We start from the raw sequence: 17,149 nt of genomic DNA, 5'->3' as shown, positions 1-17,149 counted from the left end.
CTACCTATCTATATTATCATAAAGAGAAATTTGGCAACACTAAGAAAAAAAACCTTAGAAATCATTGTCCTGATTTTAGAAATATACACTTGACTGAACAGAAAGCCCCCTCTGGGCTTTGTGGGACCTGGAATCAAGGAATTCAATTTATTTAGGATTTGGAAAGTCTAGTAATTTAGTTTGATTTCAAAAGAGGTAAAATTCTGTACAAAATAATTTTGCAGATGATTTTGGGCAATAAATCTCTGTGTAAAGCAGTTTTTCATATCACATTAAGTAAGAAGCCAGGTATTTAATAAAAAGGGTAGAAAGATCATTTTATTTGATGTTCTGTTTTCTGTTTCACTTTGGAAATTCTACTTTGCATGTAATGCTTAGCATGCATTTTACTCTAAACTGTCATTCTATTGATTTAAAAAAAAATACACAAGGGGCGCCTGGGTGGCTCAGTGGGTTGATCCTCTGCCTTCGGCTTGGGTCGTGGTCTCAGGGTCCTTGGATTGAGCCCTGAGTCCGGCTCTCTGCTCGGCGGGGGGCCTGCTTCCTCCTCTCTGCTTCCTTTCTGCCTGTGTCTCTGCCTACTTGTGATCTCTATCTGTCAAATAAATAAATGGAATCTTTGAAAAAAAAAAAACAAAAATAAAAACACACAAATATTTAAACACCTATCCTATTCAAGCAACTCTACTGAATTCAAGAATATTAGAGCATTCAGACAAATCTCTTTCCTTAAGGAGTTTATATTCTGGTTAAGGAAACAGATTATATGCTTTTTAGCAGGAGGATTAATTTAGTAATTGAACAAATGTTTACCAAGTATTTCCAATATTGTGAATTAGGGATACAGCTGTAAAGAAGATTATCTCTGCTCTGTTGAGTTTACATTCCATCTGAAGACTTGGGAAGATGATAACATCAGAAATAAGTAAATAAGTACAGATGATGATAAATTCTAAGAAGACAACAAAGCAAGGGAAAGGATAGAGTAATCACGTGTGAGCATGTATGTGTGTGTTTATGTGTCCGGGCACACACACATGTGATTGTTTTGGTGAATCTTTTAGAAGAGGTAGTCACAGAAGGTCTTGTCAGAGAAGTAAGCCATGCAGAGATGTATGAGAAGAATTACATAGACAAAAAGGGATAAAAGTGGAGGGTTCCAGGAGCTTAGTGAGTGAGGGCAGAGTAATAAATCCCAGAGCAGAAACGAGGAGACAGGGCAGGCAACTACAGAGGGATGCCTGATGCTTTGTCTTTTCTTCTGAGTATAGGAGCCCAGTAGAAGCTCTCGGCAGTGCTGTGACCTGATATGATTTCCTATTTTAACATATCTGTTTGGCTGCTATATGGAGAATGTATTTTGGAGTGCAGAAGAAAAAAAAAAATACCCCAGTTAGGAGGTTATTGCTGTAAAATGATGGCATAAATAACAATACAAAAATTGTTAGAAAAATAGTTATAATGACCATTAATGGACTTGATTGTGTTTTGTTATTAAGGAAATATTCCATAATAGGAAGATAGGTGAGTCCATTGCAGGCAATGGAGAACTGTTTTGAAAAAGGTGGTTTGAATTTGTATTACTTCTTTCTAGGCAACCAGTAGTACTAGTTGAATGAAATGGAGTATTCATGAAAGAGAATATTAGGCTATAAAGCTGTGTGGGCAAGACACCCAGATTGTGGATGGCATAAAATACTTGGGAATTTGTACATCGTTTTGCAGGCAGCCGGAGTCATTACAGATATTTGAAGGGGACAGTGGAATGTACAGTTTGGTAGTGGTTTGTAGTACTTTTTGAGGAGCTACTCTTGAGTGTAAGAGGGTCTTCAGGATTAGCAAAGGTGTAATATAAGGTGAGCACCCAGGCAGAGGCCAGGTTTAGTGTTAATTATTAGGGGAGAGACATTGGAAAGTCTTTCCAAAGTTGAAGGAGAAAGAAGAATGAAAAGTAACTCCAAGGTTTACATAAAAGATACATATCTCTCTTCTTCTCTGCAACAAACTGATGAGGTAGGTAATATTCTTACTTTACAGATGAAGAAGCTAAAGTACTCAGGGCATAGAAGCTTGCAAAATTCTCACAGCTAGTGGGTGTCAGATGGCATTTTAAACCCAGGTAAATTGCAGAACGCTGTCCCCAAAGTGTTCTGAAATAATCTAAGGTTTCAAAAAATTGGCTGTGCATGCATATAGTAATCTATTCTTAAGATATTTATTTTCATATTGGAATAGTTGTTATACTTGAAAATTGTGCTTATTTATAAATGTTGTACTCAAGATATTTAAAAAACAATACAAAATGAAAACTGTGTGTAAATAGAATTGTGGCATTTATTGTCAGTTTAATAACAAAAATGACATTAATATATTGGTTTCTAATGTCTTAATTATTAGATGTTTTATTAAAAATATTTCACTACTGATTCAATCAGCCATTTATCTATTGACAAGTCTAAGTAGAAACCACCAAGCTTAAGAAAAGAGTGGGATAAAGTCAGAGGAATCAATGTAAGAAACAACTTAGCAGAAGAGAAAATGCTTTTCTAATAAACAGTAATTTAAAATTATAGGTGCAACATGTAGTTTTAATCTATCTTTTCTTGCCAAGTTAAAATTACAATATGTTAAGCCTGAAAACAGATAAAACACCTCTTAGATTCTTATACTTGGTCTTATAGCATAGCATTCTTGACATTAATGAATTATTTCAATTCTTTCAGCTGTCACAGGAATGATTAACTTGGTGTTCTGATTTATTAGTGCTAATAAAGAGCACCAGTACTTTATTATTTCTGGATTCTATTCCATTTTGTAAGAACAGTTTAAGAACTAAGCTATATGATAGTTGCATAGAGCTGTCCTTTTTTAAGGATTTAAGGTACATTAACATAAATTAACGTTTATTGTCTTCACACAGTGAACCAGGTATTGTAGCAAAATAGATATATGGTACATGTAAAATAGACAGCCTATATCTCTATTGTCCACCATTCAGTTTAACCCACCGCAACTCAGTGATATTTTTACTGAAAAAAAAAAATTCTTTTAATGATTATGCTCAGTCCTATACATGTGAAATTTTTAGTGAGTGCAAATAGTGAAAAATTTTTTAGTGAGTGCTTAATATATACTGGACCTGTTAGAAACACAAGTCCTTGCTGTCATCAAGCCTATATTTCACAAAAAGTGACTGTGTGTCAGATAGTAACTGGTACTATGAGAGCTTCAGTAAAGCTAGCTAAGGGAGAGAAGAGGGGTGGACAAGAAGGGACATCGAGGTCTGGAAAGTTGTGGACAAGATGTTCCCTCTTTTATATATTTGGTTGGGGAAGTCTTGAGACTCTCGAGAAGGAGGAGTGCTATACTTGTCAAATACTCCTACTAGTTTATTTGAAAGAGAATTTGAGGATTGGCCATTAATTTGGTGGTGCAGCAGTCACTGGGACCTTGACAAGAGCTATTGGATAGATCTGAGAGAATCTAAGCCTAACTGAACTAGTTTGAGAGGATGGGAGGAGAAGGCAGCGAAATAGTATTTATATCTCTTTTGAGCCTTGGAGTAAATGCGAGCAGAGAAATCAAATAGTGGTTGGATGTAGATGTGGATCAAAAGAGTTCGTTGTCATTTTTTAAGATGGAAAAAATTTTTTTAAATCTATTTTGCGTGATATTGGGAATACTTTGGTAGAAAAAAAAAAAACAATCAGAGAGGCAGGTGGGGTGAGGACAGATTTTTGAGTATTATCTTTGAGTAGCTAAAAAGGTATGGATAGGTTCCAAGCACACAAGGAGGGATTAGCTTTAGGTAGTAGTCGGACAGTTTATGCATATTAACAGAGGAAACTATGTGGTTTAGGGACACAGATGAATGCAAGTTGGTAGGTGTGGTATTGGCAATATTTAGAATTTCTCTTTTGGTTGCATCTTTCTTTTCAAAGAAATCGAAAGCATAGACATCAGCTGAGAATCAGAAAAAAAGAACTACGCTAGTGAGGGAATGGAGGTGCAAAAACTCAGTTTGGTGGAAGAGGATTATAAAGAAAAAAAATGTTTACTTTGGAGATATTATGTTTGAGGTCCTGTGGGTCATTCAAGAAGACATGATGTGCAATCTTTTTGCTCAGTCAGGAGATGAGGTTCACAAACAATTTTGGATATTAATGGTAGAGTTACGGTAATTTAAACCATGATGTAAAAGATACGGCCAGGGAGAACTAGCAAAGTGAGGAGAGGCGGCCAAGGTCATAAGTAAAGAATTTTATTATTTATTTAGGTAAGGGAAACAATGCCAGCAAAGGAGAAAAAAAACAGAAAGGGACAGAGAAAACTAAGATTAAATAGGAATAATAGTGATTAGAATAACATAAGAGTGCTCAGTTTGTAAATGAGTTCCAAAAGAAAGAAAACTAAAAAGATACCATTACCTTTTGATTGTTAGAAGGTTATTGATGACCTCTGAATTGCTTATGAAGAGTGTTAGGTTTATGAACTGAAGTTTCAAGATATTTGACCATGAGAGCAAAAGGACACCTTACGAGAGGTTAGTGGCTTTTAAGTGAAGTATACCAAGGGAACTTTCATATTTTAATAAAAGTTTACTAAGTATCTCCTTTAGATCAGACACTATTCCAGGTAGCCTTAAACAAAGTGGACATTATGAACAAAATTGACAAAAATCCCAATCCTTAATATTTTATATTCTAGTTTAGGTTGTCTCTTTAAGCTGTTTCTTTTAGCCTAGGAGGACTTGACCATTTAGAAGTTTTATTATCAGGAGAAAGTCAAAGGAGAGAGGAAAAGAACAGGTGTGGCCCTTGGGCATGGCAGAGCCAAGGGAAGAACGTGGTATCACTTAATATCACAAGAGGAAACCATGACAAAATATCAGACAGGCCTCCTTAATTTTTAGTTTATGGCGGACAAGGATTTTGTACAAAACACTATGGTTCAATGAAAAGAACAATATAATAGATTTCAGAAGACTGTGATTCTATACGCACAACTTGACTAGCTATATCAGCAAAGGAAAGAGCCTTCAGGAGTTATAGCTTCCTCATGTGTAGATTAAAGGTATTTCTTCTGTGCAAGATGTTATTCCTTTGAACAGATGAGACTATATATCCTCTAATGAGCCTTATGAATCAAAGAACTTTTTATAAGAAAATGGCAATAGCTAGGGCACATCTGCAAAATCTTGTGATTCATATTTTGTGGTTCTTAAAATCTAATTATTTTATGATTATTGTTAGTTTGGAGTGAAACTACATCTTTTTATTTCACATTCTTATTTTGTATTTGTAAAAATATATTCATATTTATAAAATCCCTGATTTTTTTTATGAGCAACTTAACAAAATATAGAACGTATAATTTCTTTTGACCACTGTGCGCTAACACAAGAACAAAGACTTTAGTATGCCCTGTGTGATCACATGTTTATAATAGATGAGCCTTGGCTTACAATAACTGCTTTGTTTGAGGTTTATTAGCCCATGCCTTAGTGCAATTGAACTTGTCCTAAATTCACTGTTTCAGAGCTACAACGTGTGTAGCACATTCATTGTCCTATGAATGATACTCGCTTACTTGAGTCCAGACAGTAAACTTAGAACTTCTCAGGTCCTTTTCCTTATAAAGTCTAGAAGCTTCTGTTAAAATATTGAAATATGTAAAACAATTAAAATATTTCAAATGGTGGACCCTTTATATGAAACAATTTTGAAAAATATCTGCTTTATGGGATCACCTGTATGGGATCAGGCTCGTCTCCCACCCTACATCTAGCTGCTAGCATTAATGACTGAGAGCCAAGTATAGATTTCAATTTGTGGTTATTTTATTTAATTCCAAATAAGACAATTTTATGGTATGTTACATTGTTCATATTCTAATCTCTGTTGCCAAGAGTTCCCAATAATTTTGAAGACTATTACTTAATATTTTAAAATATCACAAAAGTTAAAGACAAAAAATTTGAAGTGTATAATGTGTTAAACTCTGTAGAGTACCATCTGATTTATAAAAACAATAATACTATATTTTCCCTTATTCTCTTCTGTATTACTAAATCAAACAAATAAGTAATTAAAATACTAAGGTAAAGAGGGTATCTCATTCAATCCGTTCTTTTTTTCTCATTAAACTTTTGTTTTAATCTCAAAATTCTGTGACAGATTTTTGGTCAAGTTTTTTCCATTAAAAAGTTCCGGGGGCGCCTGGGTGGCTCAGTGGGTTAAAGCCTCTGCCTTCCGCTCAGGTCATGATCCCAGGGTCCTGGGATTGAGCCCCACATTGGGCTCTCTGCTCAGCAGGGAGCCTGCTTTCTCCTCTCTCTGCCTGCCTGTGTGCCTACTTGTGATCTCTGTCTGTCAAATAAACAAATAAAATCCTCGGGGTGGGGGGGAACCTGCCCCCCACCAAAAAGAAGCAAATGGTTCACAAAATATACTCCTTTTCTTTTGAAGGTTTTACAATGCATTAACCAAGTCTTTTACTATTAAATTTCAATGGCCCGTTGACTTGAACAGTTCTGAGACTGTTCTTCCACCCCTAATTAAGAGTTGGGTGGCAGGTATTGGTGATATTGGTGATCATATTCATTTAGCCTTCTGAGCTTTGTGGGCAGAGTTGGTAATCTTGCCAGTTCCAGCTGCTTTCTTGTCCACTGCTTTGATGACACCCACAGCAACTATGTGTCTCGTTTCATAAATAGCAATGCAGTCCAGAGGAGGATAGTCAGAGAAGCTGTTAACACAGCTGGGCTTGCCAGGAACCATATAAATGATGACAGCATTACCAGATTTCAAGAACTTGAGACCATCTTCCAGCTTTTTTCCAGAATGATGATCAATCTTCTCCCTCGGCCCAGCAAACTTGCAAGCAATAGGAGCTCTGGGACAATCCAGCACAGGTGCATAGCCAGCACTTATTTGGCCTGGATGGCTCAGAATAATCACCTGAGCCATGAAACCAGCTGCCTCCATTGGTGGACCATTTTCGCTGTCATTGGCCACATTGCTGTGACGAACATCTTTGACAGATACATTCTTGACACTGAAGCCCACATTGCCCCCATGAAGACCCTTACTCAAAGCTTCATGGTACATTCCAACAGACTTTAGTTCAGTTGTAACACTGAGTGAAGTAAAGGTGACCACTATCCCAGATTTAAGAACACAAGTCTCCACCTGGAACACAGGGACAGTATCAATACTACAAATTTTGTAGACGTCCTGGAGCAGCAGACGCAAGGGCTTGTCAGTTGGATGAGTTGGTGGCAGAATGCAATCCAGAGCTTCAAGCAGTGTGGTTCCACTGGCATTGTCATCTTCACAGGTGATTTTCCATCCCTGAACCAAGGCATGTTAGCACTTGGCTCCAGGATGCTGTCAGCTTTTCAATCAGAAATTGGCATGAATACTACTTTGTTGGGGTTGTGGCCAATTTTCTTAATGTAGGTACTGACTTCCTTAATGATTTCCTGGTATCTCTTCTGGCTGTAGAGTGGCTCAGAGGAATCCATTTTGTTAACACCAACAATTAGTTGTTTCATACCCAGTGTGTAAGCCAGAAGGGCACGCTCATGGGTCTGCCCATTCTTAGGGATACCAGCTACAAATTCACCAACACCAGCAACAAAAATCAGGACAGCACAGTCAACCTGAGATGTGTCTGTTATGTTTTTGATAAAGTCTCCATGTCCTGGGGCATCAGCTATGGTCACATAATGCTTGTTGGTCTTAAATTTCCACAGGTATCAAGGGCGATACCACTTTCACATTCACTTTCAGTTTATCCCAGACTGAGGCGTACTTGAGTGAGCCATTTCCCATCTCAGCCTCCTTCTCAAATTTTTCAGTAGTTCTTTTGTTGATCCTACCATATTTATAGATTAGATGACCAGTAGTGGTAGACTTTCTCTAATCTATATGTCCAATGATGTCAATGTTGAAATGAATCTATTCCTTTCCCATTTTCGTTCTGGTGTAGTGACACCTGTGTTCATGACACCTGTGTTTGTGGTGGCAAACCCATCATGAAAATAAGTCCATTTATTTTATAATTAAAACTGAAGTTCAGAAATATTCTCTGACTGCCCAATCTACATGATTGAAATATAGAGTATGGAATCTCCCCATCAGTGTATCATTGCCCTCAGTGGTTTTCATATTTAAGTATCTGCAAATACAGTGGTGGTAGTGGTAGTGAAGACCCTATAATGAGATCATTTTTCCTGCACAAGGGGCCACAAACCATGTGCCTATCCTGAGGCTCTAGTGATTCTGACCCATTCCCACTAAAAAAAGTGTAGAGAAGAAAACTTTATCCAAACCGGCCGCTCTGCTTTTCATCCTCTTCATCTTCAATATTTGTTTTTTAAAGATTTTATTAATTTATTTAACAGAGAGAGAGATCACAGGTAGGCAGAGAGGAAGGCAGAGAGAAGGGGGAAGTAGGCTCCCCACTGAGCAGAAAGCTCAATGCAGGGCTTGATCCCACGACCCTGAGATCATTACCTGAGCCAAAGGCAGAGGCTTAACCCACTGAGCCACCCAGGTGCCCCAATATTTGTTGCTTTTTTAACTTTCCAAATTTACTGCTATTAAAAAAGGTAGAAAAGACTGAAGAAAATTGCAATTACCCATGGCTCCATTACTCAGAATAGCTACTCCTAATACTTTGCTATCTTGTCATTTTTGGTATGATTATTCATTATTCATGGTATGTTATTTATAATAATATAAATGGTATATTTATTACAAAACTAGACTGAATATACTGGTATATTATTTATAATTGGTATATTATTAAGTGTATTATTTACAATTATTTATATTACAATTTATATTTATATATTTGCATTATATTATTAATATAATATAATATATTTATAATACAATTAGGCATACTATTTATAATAAATATGACAATGAATATTTTAGAAAAACAAGGCCATTTATTTGGCACTGTTTTGTAGGATATAACAGTGTGCCTGGAGCAATGTCAGATATCCTTACACATTCTTCAAGATTATGATTTTTAATTTCCCTATCACATTCTAACATAAGGCTATATTATAATTTATTTAATCTCCTACTGTAGGGAATCTATATTATTTTTAATTTTTTGCTGTTATAAAATAACCAATTTTTTTAGACTTTGGCTTTATATTGCTAAGTTACCTTCAGCAAGCTGTCAACTGATATCCCAACTAGTATGAGAATACTTACTTTCTTTCATGTTTCTCAGTACTGGGAACACTACATATACAGATAGGTAGAAATACAGATACACATGTACGTATATAGACACATATGATAAACTACAATGCACACATTTAAATATAAGCAAGAATACTGTCATATCTTTTGTTTTATATCATTAAATATAAAGTTAAATATTCTTCATATGTTACTAGCTATCTCTACATTTTCTTTTGAATTTCTCAACCATGTGCAGTTTTCATCACATAAGTTTTCACCACATAAATTTCACAATATGTTCTAATATTTTATTTATTTTTATTTTTTTTGTTCTAATATTTTAAATATAAACACAGCTTCATCAGTTCTGTAAATTTAAAAAATTGCTTAGTTAGTCTTACCATTTATTCTTCCAGAAAAGATTTTCTATTTCTAATTTGCTTACTCTTCTAAAGAAATTTATCTGGGAAAAGAGAAGTCACAGCAAGTTTGTCCATTGGCAGAAATGAACAATGGGTGTAGAAAGAAACTGTTGATACAAGAAGACAAGGGGGGATTTACCAAAGTGATGCCAGCGGGCAAGAGGGATGGAGTCTGATGTACAAGTGAAGGTTGTGGTTTTGTAGAATAACACTTACCTGATGTTTATTCAGTAAGGATGGAATGGGGGAGGAAATGTTCACAGTTTAAGGAGAGAAGAGTAAGTATAAAACCGTAATCTAGGTCAGTGGGAGAGTAAATGGTCGGTTTTAACAGCCCTTTTCAGGATACTGTTCAGGAATGGAAGGCAAAACCATTCAGCATTATTGTGTAGTAAGGACAAGTTGGGGATGAATGACAGGGAACAGGTGGTAAATCCAAGGATTGTAGGTCCTGCGGGGATAGGAAAATCGTTGCAGTCAGAGTGCTCATGGTGAGTGAACTGGGAAGAAAGGACGTTTAGTTGTCAGGGAGTATGGTGCTAGAAACTGAGATTATGGAGGGGTTTTCTTATTGATATGACCAGAGGAGCTGAGGTAGTGTTGATGACAAGATCACCGAATGAGAAGTAGTCAAAGAATCTAGAGGCCAGAGTGTTGAAGGAGTCATGCCTAGAGATACTGAAACCACCCCAAACTGAGATGAGATTAGTGTTGGAGGTTTTGACAATAAGCAAAGATTTCTGAAAATTGGGTAGGTGACTATAATAGGAAGAGGTACTCTATGGTGCAATCCAATATAATATTCAAAACTGAGGGTTGAACTAGAGAGCCCGTGCACTAGATGTTTGCTAGGCCTACACTATTTTCCACCAGGCCCCCCAATAGTTTTTCCTTCTCATTGATTAGTTGTTTACCTGTCACTGCCTTTAAGAGCCTTTGTCCCATCATCCAATCTAAAACACTCCCTAAGGCATGGCTCTACTGTGTATTTTACTTGTTTTATATTTAAAGAGTATTTATAACTAACAACATATCTTGTTTACTTACTTGTTTTTATACACTGGTTCTCTTATAGAATGTAAGTATTTTGAAAACAGTGATTTAGCATGTCTTGTTTGTGGCTGATTTCCCAGATTTATGATTAACTGACACATAGTAGGCAGCCAATAACTCATTGTTGAATGAATGAATGAATGAATGAATGAATATTTATAAGATTAATTATTCTCTCCCACTTTCCTGTGACTTCTTCCAAAATCCAAATATACTTTTTAAAAAAATTTCCCAACTCGAAGCATCCATTTTTCTTATAAGAATTGCTATTCACAACCTTCTCCTCAAGAATGGTGAATTAGTAATGCAGTAGGAAAAAGGTATAAAGTTGTTCTGTTTGCCTAATGTAGTTATTAGTTAGGACTCAAAGATGCTGTCACTCATTACTTCAGAAAATTCTCACCAGTAAGATAATGAACTTGAAGTACAGTTATCTCCTGATTAATTGATTTCATCTATCACTCTCCTGTCATGCTTAGCCAATAGTAAGCTTCTCACAGAGTAGTACCCCACAACTGTAAACTTGAATCCTCTCTCCATATGCCTATACCCTTTGCTTACTTGTTTTGACAGCAGATTAAAGATAAGTTGAAAATCTATTCCTCAGAAAAAAAGTAAAAATAAAATGATTTAGCTGTATTCAGTGTTTTTTTAAATATAAAAACAAATCTTTTTATTTTTGCTCTAAATAGAAAGCAGATAAATTTATGTTCTTATATTTTAGCAATAAGTAGAAATGTTACATGACTAGTTAACATGCTATTTAGTTTATATGTTGAAAACTATATATAGTATAGTATAGTAGCATGAGCCCTTGGTGTTGTCAAGGATTAATTAAGATAACAAATGTAAATTAGTTTCCCCTTTTTTCTCTCTAACAGACCAGATATGAGTTATTCATCCTCTTACACACAATAAAACTATCACCTTAATTTGATGCCCAAGGCAAGAGATTTTTTCTACATTGTAGATGGTTATTATGTAGCATGATTCTAATTGTTGCTGCTCTATTTTTATGAAGTACCATTCTGTAATCAGATTGGTGATTTAATGTTTCTAATCATTTACATTTTTAAGCCTCTGGTACTATGAATATTTTACAGAGTAGTCGATTTATGTCTGTATACTAACAATATTTCAACTTTAAAACAAAATGTTCTTTTGGTGTTTTGAGAATTTTAAAGGCAACTTAGAAATCTACCATTTTAAATTCCACCATTTATTGAGCATTACCAAGTGAAAGGCCCTGTATCAGCCAGCTTGGGCTGCCATAACAAAATACCATGAAAGTAGATAGTTTAAACAATAGAAATTTATTTGTCATGGTTCTGTATGCTGGGAAGTCCAAGACCATGGTTGGGTTCTGTTGAGAACTCTCTTCCTACACTGCAGATGGGCACTTTCTCATTGTGTCCTCACAACGGCAGAGAGAGAAGAGATCAAACTCTCTAGGGTCTCTTATGAAGGTATTAATTCCATTATGAAGACTCCAATCTTAGGACCTCATCTGAAGCTAATGCCCTCCCAAAGGCCCCATCTTCAAATATAATCACTTTGGGAGTTAGGACTTACATTTGAATTTGGAAAGACCCAGTTCAGTCCATAGCTGACTTTGAGCTAAGAAATACATGCAGCTCTTTTGAAGTAAAAAATGAGACCGTAATTGCAAGAGGTTACCATGATTTTAGATTTTCCTTGGAATGTGGCCCTTTATAGCATCTATAAAATTGTGTTTTATATAGATTATAAAGCATGTATGGACACTCTGTATTATAAAATTTTGTACCCAAGTAGACTGTGGGACGAGTTTCTTTTTGTTTTATTTTGTGTATATTATGAACAACTTCTTATATGTACAAAACTAGACTGAAAAGTCTAATGAATTTTTAATGAACCCACTACCCACTTCCAATAGTTACCAACTCAAGATGAATGTGTTTTTTTCTATAACCTACGTTCTATACATAACTTGCCTCTGGTCTGGAATCACCAGTTTTTTTTCCAAGTTGTAGGATTCCTTTAGTATTTCACGTTTTTAATTTTGTTGCTAAGATATCTCTTATGGCTACTGAGTTGGTTATTGGGTTTTTCATTTGTTTTGTTGAAAGTGTAGGAAAAATGTTTTTGTTTTGATTTTGAGCAGACACATTGCTAGTTCATACTGATTTTTATAATTAAAATTCAAGCTTTCAGAAATTTTAGTTAATCCCTCCCATTTTGTATCGCTATCTCTTTTCTCCCTTGCCAAGAATCCTATATCGGGAAAATCAGGAATGATAAAATTATATTATCCCAAAAATCACACATTTCATCCAACATTATACATACAACAATGTATGCAATAAAAACACTACCACCAATATTATTATTACTGATAACAGGTAATTTTTTTAATTCCTTTTGCCCATTGACTAGCTCACTAGGAATCTGCAGTCAAATCACTCTGTGTATGTGTATTTAATTTTTGTGTGTGTGTGGTAAGAACACAAGATTTAAATCTTCGTAATAAGTTTCTATATGCAATGCAAAACTTAACTATGGGGACAGTGTTGTAATAGCTGCCTCTAGAACTTATTCATCTTGCATAATTGAGACTTTATGACTGTTGATTAGCAGTTCCTCGTTGGTTCCTCTCAGTGTGGTAAGCCACCAACTGGGTTCACATTTAGATTCATTGGTTTTGCTTTACATTTTAATTTTAGGATCTCCTTTTTAAAAATTGGTTCTGTTTTATAATTAACTGAAATATTTACATGGTTCAGTGACAAAAATAGAAAAGAAATTACATTTTTTAAAAAATTAGTTTGTTGGAGCCCCTGGGTGACTCAGTCAGTTAAGTATCTGCCTATGGCTCCAGTCATGATCCTGGGGTTCTGGGATCAAGCCCCACATTAGGGTTCCTGATCGTCAGGGATTCTGCTTCTCCCTCTGCCCTCACCCCACTCATGCTCGCTCTCTGTGTCTCTCTCTCAAATAAATAAATACAATCTTAAAAAAAATCTAGTTTATAGTTCATGTCCTGTACTCTCTTCTGTTCATCCACTTATTGATTAAAAAATAGTTTAGGGCACCTGGGTGGCTCAGGTGGTTGAGTGTCCAACTCTTGGTTTCAGCTCAGGTCATGATCTCGTGAGTCCTGACATTGAACCAGGTGTCAGGCTCCATGCTCAGCAGGGAGTCTGCTCTAAGATTCTCTCCTCCTGTCATTTCCCCAACTTGCATGTGCATTTTCTCTGTCTCTTTCTCTAGAATAAATGAATAAATCTTAAAAAAATAGTTTATGCTTACATTGTCTTAAAAATATATGTCTGTATATTTTAGTAGATGAATGGCATCATAGGTAGGCCATATATTTCTATATATCTATATTTATATCTGTATCTATATATACGTAGTTAAAATGTGCTATTGAAATGATAGTCTGATTTTCTTTCTCTAATAAGTGACTTACCATTGTATATGGCTGCTGAAAGATTTTTTTTTTTTATTTTCTTTAAAGTCTGATAATTTTACTAGGATGTGTTTTGCTGTGGGTGGATTATTTTCCAAGGTATGCAGTATGACCTTTCCAAAATATAGGTTCAATTTATTTTCCTTTATTCAGGTAATGTTTTTACACTGTAGCTTTTGATACTTGTTCTGTGTTTTGTTTTTATTTTATAAGGATATAAATGAGCTCCACTTCAAATTATTCAATTAATAATCACTAATATAAGTTTTACCACATGGGGTCAGTTTTGGCCCAAATGCTGCTCAGTTGTATTAGAGGTATGTTACAAAGCATTTCCTTTTTGATCTCCTAGTTAAAGGCTAGCGATGTGTTCTGTGACTTGGCTTCCCTGAATTCAGCTTTATGCAAGCTGTAAGCTCCAGTACACTGAATTGTTTCTATGGAAAAATAATAACTCTTGTCAAATAAGTTTAGGAAAAAAAAATTGGATTATTCAAATTAAACAGGTTGATTGGAAATATGCATTATAATCTTCAGAGAAAATTACATGCAGCATTTTACAAATGTATTTGATAGCTAACCTTTCTGCAAATAAACACATTAACATCTCTAAGTGAAATACAATTTGGAAGATATTGACTTAATACATTTACTATGAAACTATCAACAGATTTAACAAAACACATTCAAATTTTTAATATTTCCCATTTGTATCAATTCCTGGAGAAATATACTCTATATATTAGTGTAGTAACACTTCCTTTTATTTATGCAGCACTTAATTTTCTCATAAGATAGTAGAGTCTATCTTTTTAAAGTATCTTTGACTTCGGGAATTATGACAAGTTTTGTTCTTTACTCAATACTCACTAGAGGGGGCGCCTGGGTGGCTCAGTGGTTTGGGTCTTTGCCTTCGGCTCCAGTCATGATCTCAGGATCCTGGGATCCAGCCCCACATGGGGCTCTCTGCTCGGTGGGGAGCCTGCCTCCTCCTCTCTCTCTGCCTGCCTCTCTGCCTACTTGTGATCTCTGTCTGTCAAATAAATAAATAAAATCTTAAAAAAAAAATACTCACTAGAGTACTTCTATTCTTTACTTTGCAGTTTTCTTTTCTTCCCCTTGTAAACTTTTAGTAAACTATTTCTAAATTGTATGATTCAGTAATTTTTGATTACTGCCTCTCAGGTCGCTGTTGGAAAAATGACATTAGAGCATATTGTGTGGGTAGCAGTTCTTCTTAATCAGAGAGAAATATAGGGACAGAAGTGGATGTCAGAGGGTGGAAGATGCTGAGTTTGTTTTTGAAGAGGCTAAGGGATCCATGGGAAATATTCAGGTTTCATGGCTGGTAGATAACTGAAAACAGGACTGTGGCCTTTAGAACAGAACTTGGGAATGGAAATAGATTTGAGAATCATATGTTACTAGTAATGAAAATCCAGAGTGGGTAACATCTCTCAAGAAAACTTAGTAGAATAAAGAGAAAGGAGAAATTGATCAAGATAAAAAGAAAAAGACTTTTATATGCTTTATTCAAAATTCTTTTGTCGTACAAAATACACCCGTGTTTTATAAAGTTATCTTAAAGAAATCAAATGTAACAATTCAAGAAACTATACATTTTTAATATACCTGGTAAGAGTATTTGAAAATTTCCAATTTACTCTGGTTATTACTATAGTCAAATAGCACTATGAAGTAAAATTTTTACTTTCAATTATTCTCTTATAATGGAATTGTCTTATTTTTAGTATCCATTATTTTTATGTTACCTAAAAACCACTTGCAAAGTTCTTAAACCAAGGTAATTTTCCATATACTTTTCTAATTTTTTTCTCTTTTTTCTAAGTGAGAATAACTTTTAAAATGTCTTTTAAAAATTAATTGGCTTTCCTAAGTTAATAAAAATTGAAAGAATAATTAATATTTCTTCAGTTTTTGAATTCATGTTTCTAAAAAGGAAAATTCTTTTTTTTTTTTTAATTTTGTTTATTTATTTGACAGAGAGAGAGACACTGAGAACAGGAACACAAGCAGGGATAGTGGGAAAGGGAGAAGCAGGGCTCCCACTAAGCAGGGAGCCCCATGCGGGGCTTGATCGCAGGGTCCTGGGATCATGACCTGAGCCGAAGGCAGACACTTAACCACTGAGCCACTCAGTCTCCCCTAAAAGGGAAAATTCTTTATGTAAGAAAGTATTTCATTGTAATATCTCAATTTATTAGCTTTTACTCCCATAGACTGATAGCAGGAATTTAAAAATTAATTTTATTTTCAGTAATAGTGGAGATTGGCTTTATAATCCTAATTTATATTCTTACTATATTTTGTTATCTTTTAGAATCCTTCATGACATTGGTGTAATGGTTCATAATTTATGGATTATTTATAGTTGTCATATTACTTAATTTTTATAACAATTCTGTGAGATGGGTTTTATGGAAAAGGATATTTCTAATCATAATTCAGTGTCCTACAGCTAGTAAGGGTGGAAAGGACCCTTGATCAGCTCCTCCTCTATATCTCGTGTTCTTTGACCTTACTTGAGCCATTTATAAATGGTATCATATTTTTGTACTCTTCTTACAAGTCCCTTGGAAACGCATTCTAAGTTAGGAAATTATAGTTTATGGAAAATGACTAGGGCATGACTAATTTCACTCCCCATCCTACCCCTCACTTAAAAAAAAAAAAAACTAGGTACAAGAGTCTCCTATGAAACTGAAACAAATACTACATTTTTGGGGTTATAACAAAGAAAGGTTATTTTCATCTCTAACAGTTCCTGGCTGGTCACAGTGTTCCATGCCACAGAAAAGCCTGAATAATTTCTTTAAAGAAAGCACTGAAGCCAAGAATTAGCATTCTTTCTGGCTGAACTGCAATTGCACACAGGTTGGCCTCTTATTTTTGCAACAGTGTTTCATTAGGTCAGCTGAAAGTTTGCCCTCTCTGTTCTAATGCAAAATGATAAAGGTAGACAAGGAAGGGGAGAGTGGGGGGCTTCAGTAGGAGAT

The 17,149-nt window shown here is 35.2% G+C and overlaps 1 protein-coding gene and 1 pseudogene across 3 annotated transcripts in view; one reads left to right on the top strand and one right to left on the bottom strand.

Moving 5' to 3' along the window:
* The window catches only part of CNTN1 (contactin 1), a 357,489-nt gene that overhangs the window by 46,957 nt on the left and 293,383 nt on the right, over positions 1 to 17,149 (top strand). The gene's annotated exons all lie outside the window — the stretch shown is intronic.
* LOC101691273 lies at positions 6,600 to 7,976 on the bottom strand (annotated as a pseudogene).

The sequence above is a fragment of the Mustela putorius genome, unplaced genomic scaffold (genome assembly GCF_011764305.1).
Source record: "Mustela putorius furo isolate JIRA1106 unplaced genomic scaffold, ASM1176430v1.1 tig00537227_pilon_pilon_pilon, whole genome shotgun sequence".
Lineage (NCBI taxonomy): Eukaryota > Metazoa > Chordata > Mammalia > Carnivora > Mustelidae > Mustela > Mustela putorius.
The sequence above is the reverse complement of the archived record's forward strand: the minus strand, read 5'-3'. Positions and strand labels throughout refer to the sequence as shown.